Source organism: Anastrepha ludens, chromosome X (genome assembly GCF_028408465.1).
Source record: "Anastrepha ludens isolate Willacy chromosome X, idAnaLude1.1, whole genome shotgun sequence".
NCBI classification, from domain to species: Eukaryota; Metazoa; Arthropoda; class Insecta; order Diptera; family Tephritidae; genus Anastrepha; species Anastrepha ludens.
The window spans coordinates 8,953,338-8,970,469 of record NC_071503.1 but is presented as its reverse complement, the minus strand read 5'-3'; the positions used below and the strand labels follow the sequence as shown (position 1 = coordinate 8,970,469).

Here is a 17,132-nt window from a genome sequence, read left to right as displayed (position 1 = left end):
GTTTTCAACATGGAGCAATTAACAAACGTAATAGCAGGAGTCGTAAATAACATACTTAAACAAGAGGGACGAAACTTAGTTCAAGCTGCCCTCAACCCTAATGCGAACTTTACTGACATTTCGGACGTAACTATCGATTCTAGCCTACCGAACAATATAACAGAGTTAGACAAAATTCCAGATGTAGTGAGATGTTTGCGTGAATTTTCGGGAAACCCGGGGAATTCAACTCCTGGAAAAAGAATGTAGATCGCATTTTGCAGATCTATGATCCGCAAAAAGGAACGCCTAAATACTATGGAATCCTCAACGTCATACGTAACAAGATTGTGGGTAACGCCGACACTGCCTAGAATCGTATAACACGCCTTTGGACTGGAAAGCGATTTCCAGATGCCTTACTTTACACTACGCGGACAAACGCGACATCGGTACCCTTGAGTACCAAATGACCTCCTTAGTGCAGAGCAACCTGACTGTCCAAGAGTTTTATCAGCGCGTCTACTCCCACCTGTCACTTATCCTTAACAAAATCGGAAGCATGGAAGTTAGTCAAGAAGCCATGCATCTAATTACGCGTACCTATCGAGATAAGGCCCTTGACACCTTTATTCGAGGACTTAGAGATGATCTACCAAGACTCCTCGGAATGAGAGAACCTTCAGATCTTCCACAGGCTCTTCATTTATGCCTGAAGTTGGAAAACCAGAGTTTTCGTTCTTACTACGCACTGAAAAGCAGTGATCAGAACAGGAAACCTCACAACTTTCGTCCACCCCTTCCACCAAGAAGGTCCAACAATGAGTTCTACCCTGAATTAGTATATTTGCCCCAGTCGCGACCAAACCCGGTCATCCTCAACAGAGCACATAAGCCATATTTTCAATTTCAACGGCATTATCAGCCCAACATATCTCAGCAACCAAACAATCTAACACCGCGTCCGTTTCCGTTTCCGAAACCTCAACCACGACCGGAACCGATGGACATAGATCCATCATTACGTACACGCCATGCTAATTACATGAACAGACCACGCACTAACGACTTTTTCGGTAAGAGACCTCCGATCGATAACCCACCGATTCCGAATAAAGTGCAAAGGAATTTCCATATAGATTCCGACCAAAATTATGGTCAAGAGCAATCTATAGCAGAACATACAAATGATTTAATAGACCAGTACGATGAACTACAAGACAACGATCTGACTGACATAACAGATAAACATTTTTCTTATATTAACTCACTCTTCGCTGCCTTATTTTGAATGCAGGCTGGAGAGTGGAAAAATAGTGAAATTTCTAATTGACACGGGATCAACGAAAAACTATATTCAACCTTCTATCGCTTCAACCTTTCCTAAAGCTTTTTAATACAGAGTCAAAATTAAAATTTTTCCTTCTCCCAACACTACGTTCATTCCATGGTATCCTTGGAAACGACAGCCTTAAAATTCTCGAAGCTGTTATCCACATCAAAGACAATTTTATATCAATCAAGGGTAACACCAAAATTAAAATAAAGCAACTTGAATCCAAATCCGCGAACGCAATTAACATTAAAGAAGATCATATGACATCTACCCAACGAAGCAGAATCAACAATTTAGTGAACAACTTTTCTAAACTCTTTGCAGAACCTACCGACAAACTTACTTACACTACGAAAGTCATAGGCGAAATTAGGACAAATAAAGATACCCCAGTTTACACAAGATACTACCCCTACCCAATGGCATTAAAAGGCGAGGTAGAATCCCAAATTAAAACAATGCTAGACAACGGCATTATTCGACCTTCAAGGTCATCATATAATTCACCCGTTTGGGTTGTAGCAAAAAAACCGGACTCTCAAGGCATTAAACAGTACAGAATAGTAATCGACTATCGCAAACTCAATGCGATAACCATAGCGGATCGTTATCCAATACCCCAAATTAATGAGGTACTGTCCCAATTAAGGAAAAATCAATATTTCTCAGTCCTAGATTTAAAAAGCGGATTCCATCAAATCCCATTAAAGGAATCTGATATCGAGAAAACCGCTTTCTCAATTAATAACGGCAAATACGAGTTCATGAGGTAACCATTTGGACTCAAAAACGCTCCTTCAATTTTTCAGCGCGCGCTTGATGACATTCTTCGCCATCACATTGGCAAAATTTGCTACGTTTATATCCACGACATTGTCGTATTTAGTAAATCGGAATTAGAGCATGCCCTCCACTTACAACAAATTTTTAAGACGCTTGAAGATGCTAACATGAAAATACAGCTGGACAAAGGTCATTTCTTTAGAGACTCAGTAGAATTCCTGGGATTCATCATTTCATCCAAAGGGATAACGAAAAACCCTGCAAAGGTGGAAGCAATAGCAAAGATACCATATCCAAAAACTATTAAACAACTCCGTTCATTTCTAGGCCTTTCAGGCTATTATCGCCGCTTCATAAAATATTATGCTAAGCTAACTAAACCTCTAACTTCACTCTTAAGAGGGGAAGAGGGACGTATTTCAAAAACTAAATCAGCCAAGATAAATATTGTATTGAACACGAAGCAAAAGATGCCTTCAACAATGTTAAGAACTCTCTTATGTCCGATGACGTTATACTGGCATACCCCGATTTTAGTAAAGAATTTCATTTAACAACCGATGCTTCCAACTATGCCATCGGTGCAGTCTTCGCACAAGATAAGAAACCCATAGCTTTCATATCCAGAACACTTAATAAGACGGAAGAATCCTATGCGACAACACAGTGACGAAAGTTCATCCGATAATCTAATCCCGCACGTAGAAACTCCGATAAACGTTTACCAAAATCAAATATTTTTAAACACTGGGTTAACTTCAACATATCAATTTAAAATAATATTTCCCACTTATCACAGACACATTTTAGAGGAACAAGTTTACAATTTAGCAAATCGTAAAAGCCTCCTTAAGAGATATCTAAATCCCTCCGTAGTTAATTGCATTAAGACAGAAGAACGCATTATGGGGAAAATTCAGGATATATACCCAATACATTTTAGCAACTATAAAATTCGATTTACTCAACTTCAAGTACAGGACGTTACAAATGAACAAGAACAGGAAGAAATTATAATTACAATCCATAAAAGAGCACACAGAAAGCACCGAGAAAATAAATCTCAAATCCTTGAAAAATACTACTTGCCATCAATGACGAAGAAAATAAACACAATAATTCAGCAATGCTCAGTATGCAAGGGAAATAAATACGACCGACGCCCCAGTAAACCAGAACTAGGCGAAACGCCCATGCCGCAATACCCTGGACGGATTTTGCATATTGATATTTACATCACCGACAGAAATATAGTATTAACAGCAATAGACAAATTCTCAAAATATGCACAAACCAAGATAATTAAATCGAGAGCAATAGAACACGTAAAATAACCTCTACGATAATTGCTTTTCCAATTTGGTGTACCCGAATCAGTGGTTATAGACAACGAAACTTCCCTTAATTCTGCAACTATAAAATTTCTGCTCGAAGACACTCTCAACATCAAAATTTTTAAACACCGTCTTATGTCAGTTCAGTTAATGGCCAACTAGAACGATTTCATTCTACCCTAACAGAAATAATGCGCTGCCTAAAAGCAGTACGAAATTTTACTTCATTTGCCGAACTCCTTGATAACTCAGTCTATGAATATATATTAATTATACTATCCACTCGACTACAAAAAAAAAACAATAGAGATATTTTTCGGGAGAAGAGTCTCCACTGACCCAAGCCAGTTCGAAAAGGCAAGGGAGGAAAACATCTTAGAATTAAAAAATAAACAGGCAAAAGACCTTTGTTTTCACAACAAAAAAAGAGAAACCATAAAGATTTATCATCCAGGCGAAACTATCTATGTAAAAATAAATAAAAGGCTAGGCACAAAAATTACCCCAAAATTCAAAAAAGAAATAGTTAAGGAGAACAAACACTCAACCATAGTAACAGAATCGGGAAAAATAATTCACAAAAGCAATATAAAAAACTAGAATTAAACCGTCTAACCTTCTTTTCAGAACTCTCTTTATTTCGACCACCGCAACAATAGACATTTATGACTACTCTACTGCTCAACTGGTTACAATCAATGACGGGACAGCAAAAATTCAAAACGGAGCCTTTAGGCTAATACATATAATCGACCTTAACAGACACGAACAATTTCTAACGGACATTTACGAATACATTTCTTCAGACATTCCTAAGGATAGCATTTTATTACTAGGATAGCCTAAAGCACGAATTAGTTCAATCTCTCCAAATCCTTGATACCCTTAAACCAGCAAACTTACGACAAAAAAGATCAATAAATATTCTAGGTACTGCCTGGAAATTTATAGCCGGATCCCCCGATCATGAGGATCTAGAAGCAATATCAAATAATCTAAACCAGCTTAACAGCAATAATGATATAAACGAAATTTTTAATGAAAAAATTAATAACGTTACACAAATTGTGAATAAACTTTTTAATAATATACGGCAAGATATGAGTATAGTAAATGAAATGATTATTAATTTACAAAATAGAATTAGATTAATAAAAGAGGAATTAATAAATATTAAATATGCCGTACAAAGGGCAAAGAGAGATATATTAAACTCATTATTGTTAAACAAGAACGAAATTGAAATTGCACTTGAAAAATTAGAAGATGATGAAATTCCATTTAGAAATGCGGAACAGGCATTAGAAATATCAGAAGTTAATGTTATTAGCAAAAATTTTACAATTTTTTACATGGTACCATTAACAATTAAAGAAAATCTTCAAAAAATTATTATAAGACCTGTAATAAAGGCAAATAACACTATAATTAATGTCGAATATAGTGAAATATTAAAAGGAAACAATCAAGTTTACGGAATAAAAACTCATTGTAATAACTATAAGATAATTGAAATTTGTAAACAAAAGCAGATAGTTAATATAACTAATAGTAATTGTATACCTAGAATAATTAATAGCTTTAATTCAACTTGCACCATAAGCACCGGGCACCATATTCCACATATTGAAGAAATAAAATCAGGCATTTTACTACTTAATGGCTTTGTGGGAAAAATAGATGCTGACGCAACAACCCAGAACTTGAGGGGAATTCATGTTATCAACTTCCATAACTCAACATTGAAAGTTAATAATCAAATATTCATCAACTATGAGGCAATTTCTCCTCCAGCTATCCCAGCTGTCCTACAACCAGCACCAATCGAAAACGAACGAATTGAATTGCTTTCACTAAAATCTCTGCAAGAACTGCATGTAAATAATACCCGAAAAATAAATCTCCCAAAGGCAGCAGCAATATCAACTGGCTCACTTTCACTTGGATCAATTGCAGCTATTACTTGCATAGCACTAATATTTTTAAAATTTTGGAGGAAAACTCAAAACAAAATAATCATCGCACAAAGCCTAGACAGCAACCAGATGCCTCCAGCAGGCCTCAACTTGGGTCAACTCAAAGATCTGGCAAAAGATCAACCAAGATATGTAAGCTTCAATAACTTACCCTATTTCTAACAACGCTCGAGGACGAACGTTTTTAAGAGGGGAAGTGTTAACATGGCAAATGTTAACTTTTCACACGCCGATCAGCAACATGAGTACAGCGGATGTACAACGCTTACATAGCACTTCCCACAATATTCCAGACGCACTGTCAGCAGAAAAGCCAACGGCAGCAACAACCCAATTGAATTAGGCCGGATGTTATGCCTGCGCAACCAAAGTCAGCGATTCCTCGAAGTTGCTCACGCCATCACAGGTAGCTCGGTGCATTTTAAGTTTAGGTTTTAGATTAAGAAATTTTGTAATTCTGGTTTTAGATTGAACTTAATAAAGAGCGGTCATACCGCAATCTTTTTTAAAAAGAGATTTCCACGCGAAAATCTTTAACTTATATTTAATTTTAAAAATAATATATTATGTTTATACATGTAAATAAGATTCGCCGCCCACACAATAATAAGTGTGTATTATATGTATATATTATATACCGCAGGTCATTTCCATTGTGAAGGGTGTGACCGTGTTACTGACATTTTTCGTTATAATTTTAGAATTTAAAACTGTTACTTAAATTAAAGGACACTAATCCCTGCCATGTGAATATTAAAGTTGTTTGATACCAAGTACATACTGAAAATGCATCATTTCCGACCATAGCTACCATTTGAAGACTGTGACGGGTGTGACCTTACATATTTAAGCTTTCAACAAAACTTTACTTTCATTGAAGTTTTTGTAAAATTTCCCAAAGAATGCGTATAGAAATGTTGGAGGAGGACATTGTTTGAAGTCTTTCTAGTTGTATATCATACTTACTTTTCTAAAAAAATCATATTTTTGTTTAAAAAAAAAGCTTAAAAAAAGGGACGGGTGTGACCACTCTATGTGACGGGTGTGACCTAGTATGAAAATTCAAAAATTTTGCTGAACCGAAACTTTTTATTGAATCCACATAAAATAACATTTCATTTTTTTATTCGCTATCATTGACATCACAATACTCTAGAGCTGTATTTTTCAAGGAAATTTGTTTAAATTCAGATAAATATGAATAGGAAGCATATACAGAGACCGCATCTGCTCTTTTAAAGGCATGCATTTTTTGAAGGTTCTTTACCATTTTAACGCTTTCCCATCTTTCGTTTAAGAAAGAACTATTCTGATCGATGTCGTCTTTTGATGCGTAAAAAACATTGATCTTATTCAATTTGTGTTTTGCAACAAGATATTTGAAACAGTCCAGCGGTGTTTTAATAGTACATTCTCTAGCTTTAATGGCTGTCCATAATGCTCTTTTTACTGTTGCCCCTATACCATCTACTGCGCCTTTACCATGGCCTGTAGCGAAAAAATTCCATGTCACTTCTAACCCAAAATCCTTAGGAGCATGACATATGTTGAAAATGTTGTACCTATTTTTAAATTGAGATGCACAACCATCTGAAAAAATGTGTACAACTTTCAAATCAACCTTTTCCTTAAGGTCACTTGTAATCATTTTTAAGAATGCCCAAACACTGTGTTTGTTATGAGTTAAATCATCACTGATAATAGCGTAGGATTGTGTGGAAATACCGTCTTGATATCTAACCCAGGCGCATGCTGTAAAAATAGTCAATTCTGTCTTCAACATCTGTCATAAACTTAATGTTTTCATGATAGATGCAAAGGCACATATTGAGGGGAGTTTCCGCCACTAGGCACACATTTAGCGGCCGATAATTATAAAATTGAGATTTACCAATTTTAATTGTTGGATTTTCTTCCTTAAGTAAACTATAGCACTCGCCCACAGTCATGTTGAGGTATCGTTTTTGAACTTTTTGCTTAGCGCCCGTTGATGGATTTTTCACGATTTTTACGTCCCTTATTCCAGGTGTATGTCGACTGATACCATCCCGTAAATAAAAGCTTTTGATTTTGTCAATATCGTCAATCGGAGTTCTCACTCTTGTACTTACTGAGGGCATTATAGATTAAGAGATTAAGGGAACGTCTTTAGCGAGTTGCTTAATAACAGCAATTCTTTTCGATGGACTACGAGACAGGATTTTCTCAATTTTGGTGACTGTTTTTTTCAATGAACGACGAGATTTGAAGCTACCTATTTCAGATGTATTCAAAACACTTGATACTTTCTGCTCATCCTTTTTGCGTTGTCTACTCTTTCACTTTCTTTCTTTATTTTTTCTCCTTTTTTCTTCCAACGTCGCTTCATCCATTGTAATTTTTTTGGCATCTCTTCTTTTTTTATCTCTTGTTCTCTCTAAAGCCAAATGTAGTTCATATTTTTCTTTATTGTTTTTAAGTTTTTTCCTTTGATCTCGCTTTCTGGTTTTCGAATCCATTAAAAAAACAAGCATTTCGCGTTTATGTGACGGGTGTGTAAAAAATTAGTAAAATGTCATCAAACTATTTACTACGCATATTTTGTTATCATTGCAAAGCATCAAGTGATTATAATATACAGTACCAATTTAATTGAACTTTTTCCATTTTTAGTGGGACGGGTGTGACCGAAAATTTTAAAGTTTTAAAAAATCGATAAAAATTTTATTTTACAATGGACCATGTCGAAACTTTGAAAGAATGGAACCAATAGCATATTATAATAGGTCTATTTATAAGTTCGTGCGGTTTTACAACAGATGGCGTAACTTGATTATTATTCCATCGGTCCACATTTCCAAACATTCATTGGAGAGCTACTGTCGTAAGGCACAAACGTCAGTATAAGTTTTTTATTTGAAGCGTAAACAACAATATTTTTACCACACTTGAAAATGTCGAATTTCGTGCCAAATAATGTGTTTTTGCGGGGAATTCTTCTTCATTATTTTAATATGAAGAAAAAAGCAGCCGAAAGTCATCGTATCTTGGTGGAAGTTTATGGTGAGCATGCTCTATCTGAGCGAACGTGCCAGAAGTGGTTTGCACGCTTTAAAAGTGGTGATTTTGGCTTGGAAGACGAAGAACGCGAGGGTGCGCCGCCAAAGTTCATGGATACCGAATTGGAGGAATTGCTCGATCAAGATCCGGCTCAAACGCAAGAAGAGGTTGCAAAAACTTTGGGAGTTGATCAATCAACCATTTCCAAACGTTTAAAAGCCATGGGAATGATCCGAAAGGTAGGCCATTGGGTGCCGTATGAATTGAAGCCAAGAGACGTTGAACGCCGTTTTATGGCATGCGAACAACTGCTTCAACGGCACAAAAGAAAGGGTTTTTTGCATCGAATTGTGACTGGCGATGAAAAGTGGGTCCATTACGACAATCCAAAACGTCGGGCAACGTATGGATACCCTGGCCATGCTTCAACATCGACGTCGGCGCAGAATATTCATGGCCTGAAGGTTATGCTGTGTATCTGGTGGGACCAGCTGGGTGTTGTGTATTATGAGCTACTGAAACCGAATGAAACGATTACGGGGGATGTCTACCGACGACAATTGATGCGTTTGAGCCGAGCACTGCGAGAAAAACGGCCGCAATACGCCGATAGACACGACAAAGTTATTTTGCAACATGACAATGCTCGGCCACATGTTGCACAAGTGGTCAAAACATACTTAGAAACGCTCAAATGGGATGTCCTACCCCACCCGCCGTATAGTCCAGACCTTGCGCCATCCGATTACTATCTCTTCCGATCGATGCAACATGGCCTGGCTGACCAGCACTTCCGTAATTACGATGAAGTCAAAAAATGGATCGATTCGTGGATTGCGGCAAAACCGACCGAATTTTTCACAAAGGGAATCCGTGAATTGCCAGAAAGATGGGAAAAAGTAGTAGTAAGCGATGGACAATATTTTGAATATTAAATTTGTAACCATTTTACGTCAATAAAGTTTCAAATTTCGAAAAAAAACCGCACGAACTTATTCATAGTCCATTATTCAAATATAACGGGGTTTTGTCAATAGTCATAAAGGAAGAACAAGAAAATGTAAAATAAAGACACATCGTAAAAAGAATGTAAACTCACTTTTCAGTATCGGCGAAGTTCACAGTGTTGCCAAACTTATTAAACTTAAGGCAAAAATATAGTTTTTGATTTTCCCATATATATTATTCTCTGGCAGACATTATTTGACTGAATTTAACTAAAAACAACTAAATTAATTTTTTTCTGCATAGGGCCGTTTTAGGTGGAATTTACCCGCAGCAAAAGTGCACTTTACAGCGGGAATGTGCAAATAGAAAGAAAAAGGATACACGGAAAATGAAATACTCGTATTACAGAAACTCCCAACAACGCGCTTTTAGTTAGTTTAGATTGAAATAAACGCCGCGCGCACTTAGATTTTATTGTCTGTTTCCGGACAGACGGAATCGTTGAACTCTTTTATTATTATTATTATTATTATTATTATTATTTCTGTATTTTTTTTTCACCACAAAAAAAAATGTGTGCAATAAATTCCACGTACCTTGGTAGTGCTGGAACAGAAATGTTTTTGACCACTGCTTTTTTTCTTGCATTTGGTTGGTGATACCGCTGCTAGGCCTTATGCGGAAAACAGTGAACGACGTAAGCGCAGTCCCCTGTCAGCTTTTACGATCAAACTAATGAGAACCCTATGTAAATGCAAAATTAAATTACAATGTTAATTATAGGTAAGCATTATGCTGAAAACAGTGAACGTCGTAAACACAGTCCCCTGTCAGCTGTTACGATCAAACTAATGAGAACCCCATGTAAATGAAAAATTCCTTCCTTCCGTATCGTAGATTTTATTTCACGACATTTGAAGACATCCCGTAAAACCCCGTCAGCTGATTGCTCTCTCACCACACAGTGTTGCCAATCAGTACATTTCGAAATCATTTACAAAATAAACTTAGAAAAATTATAATTTTTATTAAAATAACTTAAAAACACTGTTGAATAATGTTAATCTATATACATATGTATATAAAAGAAAGTCATTTTAGTTACACTATTTATAACTCGAGATCGGCTCAACCGATTTGGCTGAAAATTGGTTTTGAGGTAGCTTAAAACCAGGAGACGGACATAGGATACTTTTTATCCCATTCGAACACGTTTCCGTATAAAATGTGGTATAACAAAAACGCATCTGATATGGAATAACAAAACGCTAATGACAGCTAAACGTAATTTTGTCTATGGTTAAGTAGAAACTTTGATAAAATAAATTTAGTCAGAAATATATTATCACAGTAATTTGTATTTTCTTTGCATCATCATTATCAATGCCGCGACCAAGACGATCGAATCTTTCCCGGCAAAGCCGTAATGCAAGAAGGATACGAAACATTGCGAATGAAACGACTGAAGAAGCACAAGGAATTGCCCGTGAAGAGCGCCGCGTTAGTATGGGTCGCCTTCGTGCTTCTCAATCACAAGAGCAAAGCGAGGCAGCCCGTGAAACGGCTCGGTTGGCAATGCGAAATCGTCGAGCGAATAACAGAGATCTCCAAGCAGATTTTTTTCGACACACAAGAAGAGACTTATCAAGTGCTGATTTGAATCGAGCAGCGTTTCGATATGATTGCAACACTGATTACTGTTTGCATCCTAGCGTTTGCATTGCAGAAATCACTTGAAGCACCTAACTTCATACTGAAGGACCTTCGGCAAAATAACAACAGCTTTGGCGGCTTGATCATATTCTTGGCAGACGATTTCAGGCAGACGTTGCCAGTAACTCCCCGTGGAACGCCTGCAGATGAATTGAATGCTTGCCTGAAGGCATCAACTTTGTGGAATAACGTTAAAACATTTTCGCTAACCACTAATATGAGAGTTCAACTTCAAAATGAACAAATTGCTCCACAATTTTCCAAACAATTGTTAGCTGTTGGAAATGGAAAAGTCCCAGATGGTACGACAGCTGGATTATTTACTCTTACCAACGACTTTTGCCGATTTGCAGACTCTCAATTAGCTCTTATTGAAAATGTTTTCCCAAACATTAGTGAAAATTATCAGAATTATCCTTGGTTAAGTCAACGAGCAATTGTCGCCGCAAAGAATAATGATGTATACGCACTGAATTTCACCATTCGATGGCTGTTTGGTGACATACAAATTCCTTGATTCCATAACAAATCCCCATGATGTAGTAAATTATCCAACGGAGTTTTTGAACTGTCTGGAATTACCAGATTGCGTAATTTAAATCCACCGCGATTTTGGAACGGTACTCGACTTGCGGTAAAAAGACTTATGCCGAATTTGATTGAGGCCCCCATTATTAACGCAATTACGCAGGTGAAAATGTATGTATTTCCCGAATACCAATGATTTCGACTGATCTGCCGTTAGAATTTAAACGATTGCAGTTTCTGGTTCGCCTTGCGTTCGCAATGACAATTAACAAGTCGCAAAGCCAATCGCTTAGTGTTTGCGGGATAAATTTAGAAAATCAGTCTTTTCACATGGGCAGCTATACGTTGCGTGTTCACGAGTTGGGAAACCATCCGCTTTGTTTGTGTTAACGTCATACCAAAGAACAAAAAATGTGGTTTACCAAAAGCACTTCAATGAAACGGATAAATGAAATATAATTTTTCCTTTTCAAATATAAAACAAAAAAAATATTTTTTTTTTCATCTCTTAATCCCTAAACGAAATGTTACAAAAAATGAAGCCATCTGGTGGCGAAACGGAGTTCGCGGGTTTGCTAGTTATAGATAAATTAACTATTTGCATTTGTTGGTTTTAGCTTTGGTTTATTAAACAATGAAAAATTGTAACTGATAACGCGGATGTGTGAAAAAGTGTGTAAGCAAACATATCAATGGCAACATTGTGTAGATACAACCAAACAAATACACGCACAAACCGATGTATTGTGTAAATATGTAATTAAAAGAACGCAGTTGTTCTCACGGCATGAGTTTTTGTGCTCATTAGGGGCTGCGGTAAGGGACTGCGTACGTCGTTCACTGTTTTCAGCATTAGTGTTCGCTTTGATGCTGGTGAGCGCTGGTTGATGCTTGGCACTGGTGCTGGTTTAAAAATTACTTGTTAATTTAAAACAAATCCGGCTCGAACGACCATGCTATCATCGGAGGGCGACGCAGTTGCGAGGTTTAAAGTGTGGTTCCTCCACGGTCGCTCCGATGATATTTTTTTATAGAAAAAGAAGAAAAGCATGTTAGTGTCTATTTGCTATCATATTTTATTGATATTTTTATATGTATATGTATGTATGTATTAATATGATACAATGTACAATATATAATGACACGGAATTATCCTTACCTCCTGTCGGCTGATACGTCCTGATCCTTGATGTGCTAAATTTGCAGTGAAATTAAATTTTGGAATTAACATGTTGGCTGCCAATGTATCACCGGTGATCATTTCAAAAACCTACCCCCAGGTGCCAATGTATCACCGGTGATCATTTCAAAAAACTACCCCCAGGTGCCAATGTATCACCAGTGATACACACCTAGGCCCCTAGATTTTAGGGGCTGGGACCCTAACGGAAGGAGTTTTGGGAAAAATGAAAGTTTATTTTAAAAGAAAAAATATTTTATTTCATAGTAAAATACAAAGTTTTGAAATAATACGAAATTAAAAATGAGAAAATTCAATTCAATTCTGGAAACAGAAAACACTATATTTTTTGTTTTTAATTTTAATGTAGTTGTTGAAAATGTTTAAGACATAGGTATGGTGACCTCCGACATTGGGCGCAGTATGTTGCCACTAGTTTGGCCTTCTTCCTGGCGACTGACGATGAGTTTGTCGTCTTTAATTCTGAATAGCACATGCCGCAACGATATCTCTTGCGCCTACCATCCTTTGTTGCTTCTGTCGACGTTATTAAAAAGTGTTTTCCTTGCGGATGTGAGCGCGCTATTGAAGCGCCATCTTTTCCACTCATCAAAAGGATAATGCTTTGACGAAAGTCAGATATTTGCATTTTGGGGTTATTTTCGTTGTGTAAGATATACGCATTAATAACCGCCGTATTCAATAGCACGTCAAAAGCTACTTTGTGGAACCATCGAATAGTTTTCCTTAACCTTCCTACGGTCTTCAAATTAACTTACGCGGACGGACTTCGGGTCAAATTTGACCCAATACTATATTTTCAAGGTTTATACTTGGTTTTTGATTATTTTTACTGTTAGGTTTTTTTCCATTAAATGGGTATCTTAAATAAAAATGAAAATCCAAATATATTTATTCCATTATCATATGTTTTTATTAAATATTTATGAAAATTTTTATTTTATTTTTATGTGAATAATACAAACTTTAACAAAAACGTTTATTCAATAACAAAAAGATATTCATGAATAACGAAAACTTTAAATAAAAAGTGTATTTAATAATGAAAGAAAAAAGAAATACATTATTTCAGACAGTTTGTACACAAAGTAATAGTTTTAGAATGTTGTTTACATATATATTTATTACAAATGTCGCAAACTAATCCTGTTTAGTTATCAGTTTTTGGGCATAGTGGACATCGACTTCTTTTAGTTATTTTCTTTTCCGACGTGTTTCCAAATTGACCTGATGATGATGGTTGTGCATCCAGTTGAGAATCCTTTCGTATTTTTTTGGCAATTTCAAGTGAAAAATGAGCTCGTTTGTCGCTTTTTTATATAGGGTGTTACGAGCTGCATACCAAGGTTTTCCAAGTAAAAAACGGCGCTTTGTAAGACAACCCTCTTTCCAGATGTGGTTGGCGGATTTGAATAAAACGAAAGCGTTATAAGCTGAAATGTCGATTATGTTACTAAACACTACTTGAGGCCACCGTTTTGTCATTCGTTTGCAAGTGTAACCACTTACAGCTTTGTCCAATGTGTCTACACCACCTTTACATTTATTGTAGTCCAGTATTGTTTCTGGCTTTTTATCCCGACGATTACTAATTTTTGAATCATGGTGTAGAGTGCTAAGTAAAAAGCGAAGATTGATGAATTTAGTGGTCGTCTTTTTATGTTCACTAAGTCTGGTGGTAGTTCGGGCTTGTTTTTGCGTATTGTTCCTACTATCGTAATACGTTTCTCCAATAATTTTTGTGCCAATTGATAAGACGTGAAAAAATTGTCGGTTGTGAGGTTATGTCCTTTTAGCCCTTCAATCAAATCAAGAACAACACGCATGCCTTGATTTTTTTCGGGGGTTCTTTCGATTGCCTTGCCAGTGTAAGGTTGGATGTTCCAAACATAGCTCGTCGTTGAAACACAAAGTACCCAAAATTTGATTCCATACTTTGGAGGCTTTGCTGGCATGTACTGGCGGAATGGACATCTTCCTCTGAAAGCTACTAATTGTTCATCGATGGTCACGTTTTCCGTTAGATTGTAGAGCTTAGGTAATATCACAACCCATTGATTCCACAAATCACGTATAGGAGCAAATTTATCCAACGATATTCGTTCACTTCGAGTTTCCCTGTTGTCGAACCTAATCACTCCCGATATTTTTTTGAAAGTTTTTAAAGGCATAGTTGCAGCGAATATTGATCTTCCGGTTTCAGGGTTCCAAAGACTTTCACAGCTTTCGTTATTTGATCGAAAAACGCCAGCTAATATTAGCAATCCAATAAATGCAAATAGTTCGATGTTTTCAATATCCAGCCATTCTTCCCCGTATATTCGTTTTCCCTCAATGTTTGTGTAGGTCAATATCGTACGTATCAAAGGAGGTGGAAAAAATAGTTCAAAGCTAGAAATTTCTTTTTCGGTAATTCGTGAGCACGAGTAACGCGTTAGTCCAGGAATCAAGCTGATAATATTTTCTCTTGAAGCTCTTCCGGCACTTGTTACAAGAGGGGCTTTTGAAAAGTTTATTTGACCATTTTTTGACGACATAATTTCAGAAGGCACAAGAGAATTTTCGTCATCACTAAAATCACTGTCGGAAGAATCTACAACCTCAACATGATCTTCGAATTCAGAACATGATTCCTCATCATCCGAAAACGCGGCCAAAGAGAATTCACTTTCACTATCACTCATCGTTACGAAATAAATAGTCGAATAACCAAACAAAGTACGTGCTTTTAAATTTATGTTTACTGTGAACTCAATAAAAGTAGATTAAATAATACAATGACCCGCTGAGCCGAAAATTTGCAATTAGCACATAAATTTAATTCAAATAACGTCTGATTTATACGTTGGGTCAAATTAGACCCGAGGGTCATAGATGTATAAAAATTTCTACGCGACAGAGCCTAAATTATTTTTTTTTAATTTTACGCTTATTATATAAAATATAATAAATTAGAAAAAGTCACGAAACATCAAGTCCTGAAAAAATTTGATTCTTGAAAAAACTTAATTTTTTTCCTGAAATGGGTCAAAAATGACCCGAAGACCGTAGGAAGGTTAAGGGACTGAAGTAGCTTGCCACTTGATCCGCCAAATCGATTCCTGAAAAAAATAAAAAAAGGAATAAAATTAATAAGTATTTAAGTAGATATGTATTTGAATTTTGAAATTTTAAAAGAGTTTAATTAACAAACCTTGTTTACATTTATTGTATTCCAATATAACGTTAAGTTTCAAAATATCTTGTCGAGTTCTTCTTGACTTGCTTCCAGAGGGTACAAGTGTTCCATTGCTTACCGTGGACAAAAAACGAACCTCTCTCTTGTCCCTCCAGTAGCCAACTACCATTCCAGCTTTTTCAAATGTGATGCATTCTCCTTTTTTTAGTTTTTTCGTTAATTTAGGTATGCCTCTCCGGTTTTTTCTTAGAGTTCCTTGTAGATGGGTTTTTCTATTTAAGAGAGCATTGCCCAACTCGATAGAAGTATAATAATTGTCCACCGTGAGTGTTCGGTGCTATCCAAAATAACCTTCCATCAGTTGACGACAAATATTTGTTGCAAGAGAAAACCCTGTTGTTGTGTCTGCTTTTCCGGTATACAGTTTCAAATTATATATTATATGTAACCGGTAGTGTCTGCTATTTTGAACACTTTTATACCATATTTATGGGCCTTACCAGGAAGGTATTGTCGAAAACCCAGACGACCACGGAAAGGTATCATACTTTCATCGATAACTAGTTTTTGGCTAGCTGGTCTATTTTGTTTAAAGGCCAGAACTAATTCCTGCAAGACCTTGTCAACTTTATAAGTTTTTGACACTGTTTCAGAGGACTGGGCATTATCTGCGAAGTGAATGAATTTGAGCAAGATCTGGAACCGGTTACGAGCCATAACTTGTGGGACGAATGCGTTTTTGAACAATGTGCTTGGTTTCCAATAGTCGGTTATTGCAGGGTATTTTACCATTCCCATATACATGACTATGGCCAGAATCTCCATGATCTCCTGGCGATCAATATCTTCCCACATTTTCATCCTACTGCTGCTGCGAGTACCGATGCCAGTTACTTGAGAGTTTGCATTCCTATTTGTCTCTTCAACAATAATATCCAATATCTCATCGGTCAAAAACTTTCTGTAATATTGAAATGGCGTACCGGCATCATATTGCAAAACCTGGGGTGGATTGGTAAATTCTTCGAAATTCTTCAAAGTCTCTCCGGTAGCAGGCGAGGTCCACGCTGTCGTAGTTTCCGTCTGTTCTTCATCAGCAGTATTATTAACATTTGTA

The 17,132-nt window shown here is 36.5% G+C and overlaps 1 pseudogene; it reads right to left on the bottom strand.

The window, feature by feature from the left end:
• The window catches only part of LOC128869733 (piggyBac transposable element-derived protein 4-like), a 43,833-nt pseudogene extending 28,312 nt beyond the window's left edge, over positions 1-15,521 (bottom strand).
• Positions 15,522-17,132: the final 1,611 nt, after the last annotated feature.